The 15,651-nt window shown below is 30.7% G+C and overlaps 1 pseudogene; it reads right to left on the bottom strand.

Annotated features, from left to right (window-relative positions):
• Nucleotides 1-10,585: 10,585 nt before the first annotated feature.
• On the bottom strand, nt 10,586-13,431 carry LOC121235595 (annotated as a pseudogene).
• Nucleotides 13,432-15,651: the final 2,220 nt, after the last annotated feature.

The raw sequence follows: 15,651 nt of genomic DNA, 5'->3' as shown, positions 1-15,651 counted from the left end.
AATTTGAAAGTTAAATAAAATATTTTGGAATATTATTTTTTAATATTATTATTGTTTTAAAATTTGAAAAAGTTGAATTATTTATTATATTTTGTATACAAATTTAGAAAAGTTATAATGAAAAAATAAGATAGGATGAAACATTTCTTGTATCCAAACCGAGCTTAAATTAATTTATAGGAGATTTAAATTTTAAATTTGTTTTATAAATCAAGTTTTGTTATTTCAACCAACTAATAAATAATTGTATAGATATAATTTTACACTCGATCCATCGTTTAAATTTGACTATTATAGTTAGGTGTTGTTGCAATATTAGTTGGGAGATTGAAATTACTTAAAAAAAATTAGTTACAAAGTACGCTTCTAGAAGTTTGTAAAGAAAAAAGGTAACATCTTAAATCAACTTCAAATGATGCGGATTGGGATCAGTTAATCAATGAGAATAATCAAAGTTCCCATTCTCTGGAAAAGTGTACGGCGTCCGCCAATTACCGATTAGGTCGTGGGTCGTGGTCAGCTCCTTTCGCCCTTTTGGTATATTCCTTTTTCTTTTTTTTTTCTTAAAGTGGTCTTTGGTAGAATCTTTGGTATATCATATTGTCCAACTAAAAGCACAACGAGCACCAATTTATTTATTTTAAACAATCTCGTATTAACGAAATAAATTTACTCCTAAAAAAATTATGCAAATACAAATTAATGACTTGGTGGTCATTGATCAATTAAAAAAAAATTGATATTTCATCATTTGTTTTCATAACACTTCTCAACTCATCTCATCTAACCATAACCGTTTTTTAAATTCACACACAAAATAAAACATACAATTCAACTTTTTCAAATTTAAAAACAAAAATAATATTAAAACATATATTCTAACAATATTTTATTCAGTTTTTAATTTTAATCTCAACTCATTTCATCTCATATTATTTATGAAAACAAATCAAGCCTTACAATCCTATAATGTGAAATTTTCGTGCATTCTATTAAAAAAAATGTATAAATTTGATATTCACAAGAAAATAAATATATTTTTAATAGTAGACCATATTTGTTTTTCAAAAAAAGAGCATGGAGCTTGTACATTCTAGAACTATATCTAGTATTACTTGATCAATTCAGGTTAAATATAAAAGTGGTAGTTATTTTAGTTGTCTCCAATAATGAGTTGAGTGGTTATTTTTTATAAATTAATGTGGTTTGATGTGATATACTAAGTTTTACAATTTAACAATTTAATATATATATATATATATATATATATCAAGCCAAGAGCTTGATGGCCTGGTGGTATATGGCTCGATTTTTCAAATGAAAAATTTGGATTCAAAACCTCTGTGTGTAAAACATACTATTCACATAAATGAAATGATATATTTGATTTATAAAATTCAAAATGTTAAAACTAATTCTATATATCATATAAGTCAAGTTAATTTATAAATTGAGTTATTCTATTATCGTCGGTGTGTAAAGCATGCTATTCACATAAATACCGGTATATTTAATTTATAAAATTCAAAATGTTAAGTTTATCTTTAAAATCAGGTTATGCCATATAAACATTTTACTATATATATTCTACATACCGGTTTGAGAATTTTTTTTTTTTATGAATTTATTATAATAAAATTATTTTTTTATAAACATCTCTCTGATTTATTTTGAAAAAAAAAAAAAAGGGTTTTTCCGTGGTTAGTGATGAAGAAGTCCGCGTTTGGAAATTTCCTGTGGTGGGGGCGGAGACCAAAGACAATGAAACACATCCGGTAGTGCGAGGACTCCCAACCTTCGTACTCGTGCCCATTGCCCATTGGCCAAGATTAGGAAATTCCCACGTAGATGCCAACAAACATTTTTCACGTGGGGAGTGCCGTGATCCCATCCCCCACACTACATGGCCTTTAGAGGCTTCGAGAACTTCAAAATTATAAATAATAATAATAATAATAATTTTTAAAAATATTTTAATAAAGAAAATTCTATATATTAATTTTTGTCCCCCTATATATATTTTATAATAATTTAGCTCTCCAAATTCGACTTACAGGACTTTTAATGACTTCTTTATCCTATTCTTTAAAATATATTACCAAAATCTATATTTTTTATTCTATATACTGATTTTTACAATACATCATATATCAGGTTATCTATTTTTTCTTTATATCATTTAAATATTATATTTTTTAATCTTTTTTATTTATTTCAAATATTATATTTTCTACACATCATATATTTCAAATATTTCTCTATACATCATATGTTATAATATTTGTAATAGTTGTTTATGTATGTATAATGTAATATTTTAAATTACTTAAAAAAATGAGTAAGACGTTAAAAAAAAAACGTGTGTTTATTATTAACAATATCAAAACTTCTGCATGATTAAAGTTGAATGGACTATAAATGAAGTGTTAGAGGGTAGATGAGAGATAAGAGAGTGGAGTCTGTGCAAAAGTGATAAATTTGTTAAAATGAAAATAAAATAAAAAGTAAAGATGATGAAATGAGAGAGAAATAATAAAAATTTATTTAGAGGAAAGAATAGTAACCTTTACATGTAGGGGATTTACTGTAACTGAATGTAAAATAGAAATATGATAGATGATTCAATGGAATGGACTTTTGGCCATATTTCTTTATATTTTAAATAAAAGTGTATTATATAAGAGCCATTGGGAGTGCTCTTGCTCCACCCCTGTATTTATCATTTTTTTGTAGTTTTAAAAATTAAAAAATAATATCAACTTATTCATCACAGTAAATATCGTTTATGTAATCATATGATACATTAAATATTTTTTTTCCTGCAAGTCAAATATTCAATTATTATTATTTGAAATTTTAGAGAATTCTAATTATGTAGTTTTCATATATTATGTATTTTCCTTGCATATTCGTACAAGTACTAACACGTTTTCAATTTCTAGTTTTTAGGATCCTATAATTTTTTCAAGATATGCATTTAAAAAAATTTGGATAACCCTTATTTTTACTTCCCTAACTATCTCAAGATGAAAATTCTACAAACTTTGTTCCTCTTTACTCAAATCCCACTTGAAATCTAGACATCAATTTACCTTGTCCTTCAAAATACACCTTTTTAATTTAGATGTAAATATGAATTAAAAATAAAAACAAAAACAAAATTATAGCATTGGCATTGGATTCGTCATCCCAATCTTCAAAATTTGAAAAATACGTAATTTTTAAACTTTTAACTAAACACTTAATGCACCTAAAATCTACATTAGATTAGCCATTACATTCTCTATAATAATAAAATTTTATTATTTATATTTCTTTAATTAATTATATTTTTTAACAACTTTTTTATTTTATTTTTATAATCTTCAATAACCTCCAACAATCATCTATATTTTCATTTTCACAATCCAACAATCTATAATATAATAATCTCACATGTACATCGATGATAAAATCTCATATGTAAATAAAGATCTCATATGTACAATCTATTAAAATTTCATATCTATAATATAATAATCTCAAAATATAACAAAATTGCATATGAGAAAATCACACGATGACAAGCATATAACAAAATAACAGCCCAACAACCCAATAGTTGCTACCCAAAATATAAGAAAAAAATACATTTAGATTTGCTACAGTATATTTCATATTTGAAAAAAATGATAGAATTATTGTAGTTTATATTTTAAATGAAATCGGTTTAACTAATTCAATGTGGGTCAAATGTGAATGGTATTAGCTAAATTTGAAGATAAAAATGTATTTGACTAAGTCAATGTCAATGCTCTTACATTTAACATTAAATTCAAACATTTTAAGATAATTTCGTTTTCATACCTATTTTCATTGAGATTAATGATTATTTTTTTACTAGAGGGACAAGCTGATATGGGGACATTTCATAATAGGATCTATAATCAGATTGACGAATATGATAATAGTTATTATACTTAGCAGCCATTTAAGTTATATCACACACTTAAATAAAAAAATAATAAAAGATATGGTGTAAGGCTGCTAAATATAATCTTTCATATGATAATTGAAGTTGCGAAAGTAGTTTTTATAAGATGAAATTGTGAATAACCTGAAATAATAAAATACATAAAAATAAGTATGAATAATACTGAAGTAAAAACAGGACAGATGATTAAAGACTGTAAACTTTTAATTGGTTTTTTCCACAGTCGGTAAGAAATCATATTGCACGCTTAAAAACGTCTAGGTTAGGATTTAGGGAGGATTGTATATATACGCACAATTTTATGCATAATACTATATGAATTGAGTGAGAGTATTATTTTATCAAAAATTTTTTTTTTTTAATTTTTACGTCGAATTTTAAATTTTTATCATTTCAATGACTGCCACATCAATATTTATATACGTATAAAGTTATAAATATATAGTATTTTTTAAAAACATTTATAATATTATATATTAATATGTAATTTATTATTTTTATTATTCTATTTAAATATATATATATTATATATTAATATGTGATGTAAATATAATAAAAAACGTTTCTCTTCTAACAAAAAAAAGGGGCGGCTACTATGCCGCCCCATTTTGACTGCTGGGTATAGCGTAAATTTTTTTTTTTTTTTTCATATTTTTTTAATATATTTAAAAAATAAAAAAAATATATCAATACATTTAAAATTATTTTTTTAATCATTAAGTAAAAATAAAAAATAAAAAAAATAAATTTTGATTAGTGGTCAAATAGAAGTGTCAAATTGAGGAGATAAAATATACTTTCTCAAAAAAAAAAAAAAAAAAAAAGAGAGAGAACGGAGAAGCAAACAAAATTGGATTCAAAAGGTAAAAGATTCCCGAATCTAATCATGCGGAGGAATAGGGATCGTACAATGGCTGTCCACACGGGACCACTTTACATGTGGCTAACATATGCCTATTACAAGTTGATACTATTCTAACAAAAAAAAAATATAAAAAAAAAAATACAAGTCGATACCACTCTACATCTCAATTATTATTATTATTTAAAAAATGAAGCGAGACAAAACTTTATAATTTATTTATTGCGATGAAGATGGGCATGGTTATGTCGTTGTGCATTTACTAATTAGGACACAAGCCACATTGTTCACATGTATTCATTTCTGGCCATTCGATATGATATATATAAATATAAACATACGTGGATCCCATTGGGAAAAATACAACTCAATATTTCCCAATCAGACTAGAGGTACAATTAACCCAACGCCAAAACAGTAAATTCGCAGAGGAAACTTCCGACCCCAATGCAAGATTGCTTGAAATGAAAGATATTTCATTTAAAAAAAAAAAAAATCTTACAAAGATAAATAGTAAGGAAATTAAGCGTTAAATGTAAAATAAAAAAATTTAATAGTGAAACTAATTTTTTTTTTAAAAAATTGTACAGTACTTGTATATTTTACGACTGTATGTAATATTGATCGACAGAGATATTTAATTATAAAATTTTTAATTACAAATTTTTTAATTACAATTATTAATATTGTAAAAATTATAAATCTTAGCTTCGTTTGAAAACATAACTCATCTCAATTCATCTCAACTCATCATTATAATTTTTTTAAATTCCAACACAACATATAATAAACAATTCAACCTTTTCAAATCTCAAAATAATAATAATAAATAATATTCTAATAATATTTTATCAATTTAACTCAACTCAATATCTAAACACACTCTTAATTTTGATAAGTTAAAATGCGTAAATATTTATACTAGCTTAACTTCGAAGCAAAAACAAAAATTGATTTTGTATTTAATAGTTTACATTTTATTTATTTATTAGATTTCATATATGAGGTGGAGGGATTCCGAACAGGATAAGCTTTAAAATAAACATTCAAACAGATATGGATTATATTATAGACAATACGTGTCCTCTCTCCTGGTAGAAGTCCTTTTCTTGCCATTTGCTTGATAGCTCAAAGGGCGTACAGTCTCATCATGGGGTACTAAAACAACTGCAAATGCCTTTTCGCTGTGACAGAAACTCACATGGGCGAGTCGGTCCTTCTGTGAGCCGTTCACGTGAATATCATTGCCTGGCTTATCCTTTATGGTATCTCAATCTGGCACTTCTTGGTACGACTTCATATTTTGTGACTCATAATCAAGTGATCAGTTATGTCATGACAAGATTGAATGGCCCCACAACAGCCTCAGTGTGTAGCCTTAGTGCTCAGGCCCAGCTAGGCCAGCGCCCAGGCCATGTTTAGGCCATGTCATCAACGTGTCAATAGTCTTGCTAGCAATGTCAAGCATGCCTATGGGCCATGAGATGATATCAATCTAATCCATCCATAGGTTCATGTATACCATAGGTTAATTTAGCCCATTCTAATTATGTTATTTCTTATTATTTATTTTAATTTATTTATTTTTCAATAGACCTATTAAGAATTTTCAAGTTGTAATCTTTATAAATAGAACCCTTAATCCTTACATTTACATCTTTTGAACATTTGGTAAATTCTCTAAGTGGGTAGACTTGTTCTTGAGATCACCCTTTCGGTACTAAGCACTTGGACTATTTGGATGCAATTCGTGAATCTCTAATAGAGAATCATCACCTTGCAATTCATGAATATGTATGATTCAACTTATCTTGTTTTTACAACTTGGTACAATTCGTGAATCCAAGTTGTGTTATCTTTGATATTTTCAAGTTTATCAATTTATGAGATTTATTTCAACTATTGTGCAATCCGTGAATCAATAGTTGAAGTGCTATATTGTTCATCCATTATCTTCATTGTTCTTATTTTTCATTTTGTTCATCTATACTTTCTTGCATATCTAAATATTCATATAAACCAAAAAGAGTTTTCATATTCTTTTGTTGAGTCCATTGATCTTTGTGCATTATTGACTTGGTGATGAAATTATTCATCATTATGTTCTTGAATGTTCATACGTGTTCATCTATATATTTCCATGCATCCATTTTGATCCACCCCATACACAAATTTCGACCACCACATATGTTTGCCCTAATTTTCATATTCGGCCATATCCCAAAATACCCTTCATCCAATCCAACTAAGTTCTAGCCATGAGTCATACTTACCATACTTGGCTTGCCCATAAATCTTCTTAACCATAAAACCCTAGCCGTTCACTTCAGGTCCCTATAAGGTAATCCATTCCTTTTAGGAGTTTTGCCTTCATCCACTTCCACAAACCCTAGTCATCACTCAAGAGTCCCATTTGGTAACTTTCTAATTCAAGAAAAGTTGACTCATTCCAATCACTTATCCAATTTCTTAAATCTCTCAACTCATTCCATAGACCTAGTCAACCAAAAACTCCATCCTCTTGCCATATTCAAATCCAAATCATATATGAGTTTTGCTATAGGCAACCGAGGTTGGGGAACCCCCAGGGAATCGGCTCAGCCAAGATATATTAAAAAAGAAAAAATCACTGAAACATCTAATCCCAACATTCAAACAGTCTTCCCCTTCCCATTTTCCTCGTTCTATGTCCCTCTCTTTCTTTCTTTTTTTTCTTTTATCTTTCATTCTTTCTCACTAAATTCAAAACAAATGGTGGCAGTAATGTCTTCTTTCTCCGTTCTCAGTCTTAGAGTGATAATTTATTTTCAGTTCTGGGAGAGTACTGAACTTGCAATGCTGAAAAAGAGTCCAAGTTTTCCATTTGATCGTGAATTAAGTTTCGTAAATGATAGTGAAATTTTCACAAATGTTTTGTTTGGTTTGCAGGAAAAAGTAGGAAATAAAAGAAAAGAAAACTAATAGACTTTAAATCTTAAATCATTTTAGAAGACAAAATTTTGGAATGCAAGTTTAGAACCGACACCTGCTCTTGAAAGCAGATGACCATACTTGGATCTGCACAAAATGCAGGTTCTTTAGCCCAAAATAATTCAAGCTTTCGGGTCAATCTAGTTCAGATGAACACTTTCAGACAGAAATGGAGAGGATGAAAGAGAAGCACAAAGTATGGTTAAAACAAAATCACAAACAGATTGAAAACAGTGAAGGCTGAGAAAAAAAAGATAGGCTACAAATCACAACCAAACTGAAAATCACAAATCATTAAAGGTTTCAAAAGTTTGATCTGTGTTTGTCGTCGTGGCACCCATTATTTCTTTACCACCAAAGCTCACAAATTTACTAGTCCCAGTAGCAGTTGTTTTGGAGCAAACCGAGTGGGTCTTGCAACTTGTTGCTATGTACAATTGGATGTTTGCGATGGAGGAGAGAAATGTAGAGGGAGAATGAGAGGAAGATGAGGGTAGAAAAAAATTGATAAAGAGAGAAAGCGAATGAAATGAAAATGAAAGAAATGTAGAAAAAATAAAATTCTTCATCAAAAGAAGCGCCCGGTTACATGGGATTTCGCAGCCCGATTGCAAGTAAAGTTTCTCATCATATATTCCTTATCTTATCCTAGTCACTCTCTAAAGTCAATGAGCAACCCTTAACTCATTCAAACTCTATCTCATCTACCATATCCAATCTTTCAAATCTCTCATTCCCTACAATCACTCAAGTCAACCAAAGATCTCAATCATATCTTGCCATATTCAAATTCTACTTTCCATCTCCTAATCCCTAAAGTCAATAAGTAACCCTAGACTCATTCAAATACTTTCCAAACCCAAGCATCTTATTTAAGACTCCAACCCTAGTCCATTTCTTCCCAATTTCAAAATCATCCTTGGCAACCACATATAACCCTAGCTACACTACACCATACCAACCCTAATCATCTTCGAAGTGGCCCCAACATCAAGGGCAACCTTCAAGCCATTTCACTTAGCATCAAACACCCTTATTCATCCTTTAGAACACCCGAACTCATCAACATTTCCATCATTTCATCACTCAAACACTATCTCATTATTAAAGGTCAAGTACGTTGACAAGGTCACTTGGTCATCATCCTAACCAAGGCAAGTTCGTGGTCCTTAATGTTAAGGATAAAACCGGGATCCCTAACACTTCTACATACAAGAGGCATCCCTTAAAAAAAATGTTTTTTTTTTTTTAAGAAAAAAAAAGGCTACTCGACCCGACTCGCAAATAACTGGCTCGGCATGAAATGGGTTGATGACCTGATCTAATATGTTGTTTATCCGACTCATCCAAAAGTACAACAATACTAGTTTTTTTCGCTCGGATATATATTTTTTAAATTTCATAATTAAGGAAGTATTTTTTAATGATATTGTGATTTTTAAAAAAATATATTTAAAAATGTTAAAAAAATACATGTAAAAAAAGGAAAAAAAAAACACTTAAAAAACACTATAAAATATACTAGCGGGAGCTCTCAACACTCTTATCTAAAATATGTGTTAAAAGACTTCATTAAAGTTTGATTACAATAAAAAATAAATTTTAAAAAATCAGGTTGAGTCAGAAATACTGGTTTTCCCAAAACAATATTTGAGTTAGAAATTTGGCCGAACCTTTTTAGGTCGAAAATATTTATTCCGAGTTGGATTGGAAGTAAAATTTCCAATCTGGACCAGGTGAACAGTCCAAGTTTATATATATACACACATATATTAAAAAATAAAAATAGAATTATTAACTTTTAAGGAGATATTATAAAATAAAAAGAGTTTTATAATATGATATATTACAACATGCCATTTAATATTAAGAACTGTGAATTTTTTTAACTAAACATTATTTTTAAAGAACATTCAATATCAATGCGTTACAAAAAGAGCTAAATGAATTGTTCACCCTATACATAAGAGGATTGCATTATAGTTGAAAATTATATTTTAGAACTTATCAAGAATCCAGAATATATATTACAACTTTTCTTAGCTTAAGGTAAGCATGGAGCATAAAATATGCATTTTCAAATAATTATATATGAGAATTATCGGACATTTCGATTTTAAAATCTAATGTACGAAGCACGAAAAAGGGAAAAAAGTTTGTTCTTCTATAAGGGTTCTTCCAACGTAGAGGATGCGACAATAACATGTCATACAATGCAGTTGCTGTATTTATCTGTCTTTTTTTAAGAAAAAAATAAATAACACATAATATCATTTTAAAAAATAAAATAAAATTCGTAGTTGAATTAGTGAATGACATCCGCACATTCATGATATGATGCTAAAAGATGTCACGTTTTGTAACCACCACCTTAAATAAGGAACAAACTACATAGCCACATATAAGCACGCAACATAATGGGCCAAAAACTTATTATAAAACTGTCTTTTACACTGATTGATTATGAAATATGAACGAAGTGATATGATCTCACATTTTTATTTGGGACATGACATCAGATGAGTATTAGACCAACAAGTTGATGAACATAATTGCCCAGAAAAGAGGGCAGAGAGATCTGGGCTAGGCTGGGACAAAACAAAAGGTAAAAGAGCTAATTTGGGCTGTGCTGCTTGTGGGAAGTATTGGATCAATGGGGCATCCACTTGACTACCCCAATGCCCAGCATCATATTCGGGTTATTCAATTGACAATTATCCAAAAAAGAGATTCTGGAAATTTTTCCCAAGACAGATCTCAGAGGATTTCCACATGGTCCATTAAGAGCAAACTAATCTTTTAATCTTTCCATACCCCATTTTTTTTAGGAGATATCTACAAAACTGGACAGTTGTTAAACGAAATGAAAATGGTGTTATTCTAATTGCAATAGCTTGACCGATCAGTTGGGCACTTTTGGCTACACCCTGGTGCACAGGGAAGGAAATAGAAAGAAGTGAGGCATTTACTTGAACCACAATATCAACCTTAAATCCTAAAAAAAAAGGACTAAGAAATTGCATGATTCCATTTTTTCCCACCAGATTTAATCGGAATTAGAGGATTGAGCATCTTTTCTATCTTACTTGTGCTCTGATAACAACACTTTTCTTGTCTTGTTAAGCTTTTTCCACAATGAATTTAGCCCTCTCAGCCTCTTGCGCAGCTACTTGTTTGGCTTCAATGGCAGCCGTAAATTCCCTCCTAAACGGTAAGCTTGTAATTGATACATCATCCAGTGCAATATTGAATTTCACTGCCTGAGACACTAAAACCTCTCGTATTTCCCTACTAACAACCTAAAGAACATAATGAGGTCTATCAACAGATGTAAACCGAATTGTAACCTTCATATTTAGAACCCATTCTATAGAATACCTTATAAAGAGCCAGATTATAAAAACTTGTAGGGACCATGAAGGAAAGAAAATAAAATACTAATATAGAGAGAGCTAATGATGCAGATGATTGGTTTGGACAAGAAAAGTCTTAAAATTAAAACCCACACAGAAAATTTGCTCAAAAACTTTCCTTTTAACACTTATCTAAATCCTAAACCAGAAGAATGAAGAACAAACTCCAAACAATTAGTAATTATCACTATCTTTAGTAACAAAGCAACACATACATTTGCATATCAAACCGGGAAAAAAAAATTACGCCTTGCTACTTACCTCTCTCTGAGTAATGAGCTGGCTAGCGTTATATCGTGCAACCACAGCTTTTAGAGTTTCGTAAATAATTGAAGGCAGGACCCTTTCATTATAATTTTCATCAAGGGTTCGGTAAATTGCAGGTAACTGATCTGGCACGGGACGAGTAAGAACTCGAAGCCCGATTTTCACCTATAAAGCAAAACCAAGATCCATATTAAAAATAATCCAAAAGGATTAAGACGATGCAAGTAATAAAATTTGACTCAAAAAACTGTCTCAACGAGCAAACAAGTTTAAGATTTCAAAAACTAATTTATAATGATCACCATAACACCCAACATCCAGTAGATGAGAGCCGTCATAAACACTTTCTCACAAATCTATGCCTTTGCATAGAAATGTTTCACGAATATGTCTAAGTACAACAAAGAACTCCATGATAAAATAAGGAGAAGAGGGCACCTTGTCAAAGAAAGTGGTCATTTTTTTTTTTTGGGGGGGGGGGGGGAGTGGGAGATCAACAAATTTGCATGAACTCCGAACTTTAGATGTACCAGAAGAAATACGGCATCACAACCAAATAAAACTCCATTTAACTACCATATAGGCACGGAAGTAGCTCTAAGTAGACCTAATGCAAAATTCATTAGGCAAACAACATTGCCAAAAAATACCTTCTACATAAGTAAAAACAATTAAAATATGATGATCCCGTGGTCATTATGTTTCAGTTTACAGATCACCTAGCATTGGTACTGAGACCTAATGACTGACAGAAGTCATTGTATTCAAGTCCTTGATGCAATGATGCTTCAAGCTCTATCATGAGCCAAAAGTGTTTTTGCCTATAACCTGTTGTCCTTCTACTCAAAAGACAGATCGTGAAAAAGCATCTTTTACATTTCAGAAAACTTATTACTAATCATTGTTCTTCACCTAGGATTATCCTATTCGTAACCCAATATAAACCAAAATCACTGCAACAAAAAATAAGAGAGGCATTTACCATCTGGAGGTCAAGGCTTCCAGAAGTGCTCTCCACTAGGTGGGGCCGTGTACAGACATCATAAATGATTGGCCTTTCAAACCATAGAATGATAAGGTGTGTCCCTTCAGAGTAAACCTGCAGAACCGTAACTTACAATTCAGAAATTAGAAAATAAAAGCAAGAAAAAAATTATAGGTACACGAATGAGAGGCATACAAATTTTATGACGGTGGTAGAACAAATTGTTGTTCTAAGTTCAACAGCTTACAACTAGATGACAAAGCCACCAATAGGTTACATATAATATTTGAATTTGGGGATGTGTGACTGAAAAAAAAAAAAACCTTGAATGCTGCTAGGGTGCCGCCTAGCAGTGACCGCTGGGCCTGCCCCCTAGGTAAAATTTCATTTTTTAATTTTTCTTATTCATAATTTTTTAATATTTTTAAAATTTTTTTTAAAAAATATAAAAAAATACAAAGACACTAATAATCAATTCTTTAATTAGTAAGTAGGAGAAAAAATGTAAAAAAAATAAAAAATTACATGCATAAGCGATCAAAATGAGGCGGCATAGTAGTATTATTAAAAAACATTTTATTTAAAAGGGAGAGATAAAAAATTAAGATGCGTAATTGCATCAAAATTTTATGCCCCACTAGATGTGAAATTGCTTTGATGCTCAAAATAAAAACACATGCAACAATACCAAACGATTGGCTGACATCCAATCAATTAAATAAAATCAAGTTAGATTTTGATAACATTCCTATATGTTTCATGAGTAAAGAATTTGCGAAAAAAAAAAACCTTATCTTTGATACCAACTAAACGATTGAACACAATGGCTTGATGCCCTCCATCAACATTGTAAAGACTTTTGGCAGCTGCAAAGAGACCAAGCCCACCAATGATTCCCACACTAAGTAGAAGCTTGGCCAATGCCTGGCACCTTGGGAACTTTAATGTTGTTGAAATTCATGTTCCTAAAAATTAAGTGTAATGAAAGTCAGAAAATCAAATGAACGCATTCTACCAACTTTCCATCATAAATTATAAACAGGAAGTAGAAGTTCAAATTGTAAACCCTGTCAAAAGGGAAGAATGAGGACCATGAACTCAAAAAGGGGACAATAATAAAGGGTGAACATAATTGAAAACACATCAATATCTTTCCCATGCTTCTCCTCACCACATGCAATGACAGAATACATATTTGTTCCCCCCCTCCCCCGCGGCCATCTGATTAGCCTGAAATCTTGTTTTTCAATTTGCTATGAACTTAGGACATTCCGAATACAAAACCACATCCAGTAGATCACAGTAATTCGTACAAGCAGAGTAACCAATCTTATGATAGTGAAAAACACAATCACTTGGCTGCCCAGAAATATGAGTAAATTTCTTCAGAAATGAAAAAACCCATATCAAATAAGCTCTGGTATGTTATTAGTCAATACGCAAGGTTTTGATTTCTTTCTTTACGCATATACTTTCTCTTGCAATCGAACAGAACATTAACATAAAAAACAAGTGCAAGAACACTCAATCAAAAGCACATTAAAAAAATTCTAAAAAATAAGAAACAATCACACTCAGGCCCAACCTATACATTTCTTTCTTTTCTTAAAATTTTCCAGCCAATGCAAGTTGAAAAAAAATATATTCATTATATATTTCTCCTAAAATGTCTCGAGAAACAAAAAGATTATAAAAAATGGTGAAGCAATTAGCAAAGGTCTCTGTACCTTCTGGTCCTCACCGTTAAAAACTCGTACGTAATAGAGAAGAAAGAGAGACCGACATGTTTACTGTTTAGGTATTAGTCGAGCCCTGTAAATTGTATTACATATTTGGGCCGTACCTTGTTGGGCCATAAATAATTTCCTTTCGCATGATTAGCCTTTCTGGTCACATGCAAGTGCGTGTGAGAAAATTAAGCCATACAAAACGAAATAAAAAATAAATCATGACTGATTCAGGAGTAATAAATAAAAAAGTTTGCTTAAAGTTTGCCCTAACATTTCTGGAAGTCTCTCTTAAAGCTTCCAACTCTCAGTTCTGGAAAAGTTTGCTTAAATAAAGAGATTTCCTACGATCTAGTATCTGTTATCAAATCAATGATGGAATATCTACTAAGGTTTGGACAGATCTCTAGATTTCTATCATTTACAACGTCATACCTGACCTAAACCCAGATAACAACCTTGAGCCTGATCTAAACATATCTGTATCAGAACTTGTTCTAGAGGAACCAAGACGTTGGAATGTCATTCTCCTCAATACCCCTTCTCGTATCATGCTTCTAAAGAAATCCAAAAAATTTCCCTAACCAACCACAATTTTCAGGATGTTCAAGATAATATTAATTGGATTTATTATTCCTCTGTAAAATTTTCGGTTAAATCAGCGTATTCTGCTCTTGTCAAGGATAACAATCTCAACTATTAGTCTTCAACTAGAAGAGTTTATGGAAATTGAAAGTGCATGATAGACTTAAATTATTTTTCTGGAAAATAAGTCATGATATCATTCCAACCAAAGCAAAGATCAACAATGTAATCCATCTTGAGGAAGATTAAATTCTCTGTTTGTTGTGCAATACATAACCATAAGACATCCCCACCTTTTTCTCAATTGCATTTATTCTAGAATTATATGGAGGCATTCCAAATGGCCAATTGACACATCTTCTTTTTCAAGACAACCCTTTCTTATTTGGTTAAAAAACATCATCAATCCTTCAGCTGTTCTTAAAATCCTTGAGGAAGACTGCCATTCCTTCCAACTATTTGTTCACATAGCTATGGATAGCCTCTGGTTTCTCAAAAACAAGAAAGTCCACAACTAGATCCTTTCATCTTCCACACCATTTTCCTTTATCAAGTTTGTCTTTTCAACTTTCCAACAACATTTAGCTGCTTGGGTTAATGTTAATGATCAAACATTAAAAATGGAAGTAAGGCATCATCTAGTTGGTCATTTTCTCATCAGATTCGATGTGGCTGTAAATGAACAAGGATCTATAATAGTAGTCATATGTTGGAATGATTCAAGAGAAGTTATTTATGCAATTATTGACTTCATCTGCAATGTTAGTCCAGACTTAGGAGAAGCAAAGACAGCCTTGATGGTTACCAAAGCAAAAAGATTGGGCTTGCAAAAAATCTTATTGGAAGGAGATTCAAGCATCACTATAGAG

Source organism: Juglans microcarpa x Juglans regia, chromosome 6D, assembly GCF_004785595.1.
Source record: "Juglans microcarpa x Juglans regia isolate MS1-56 chromosome 6D, Jm3101_v1.0, whole genome shotgun sequence".
NCBI lineage: Eukaryota > Viridiplantae > Streptophyta > Magnoliopsida > Fagales > Juglandaceae > Juglans > Juglans microcarpa x Juglans regia.
This window is presented reverse-complemented; position numbering and strand designations above follow the sequence as displayed.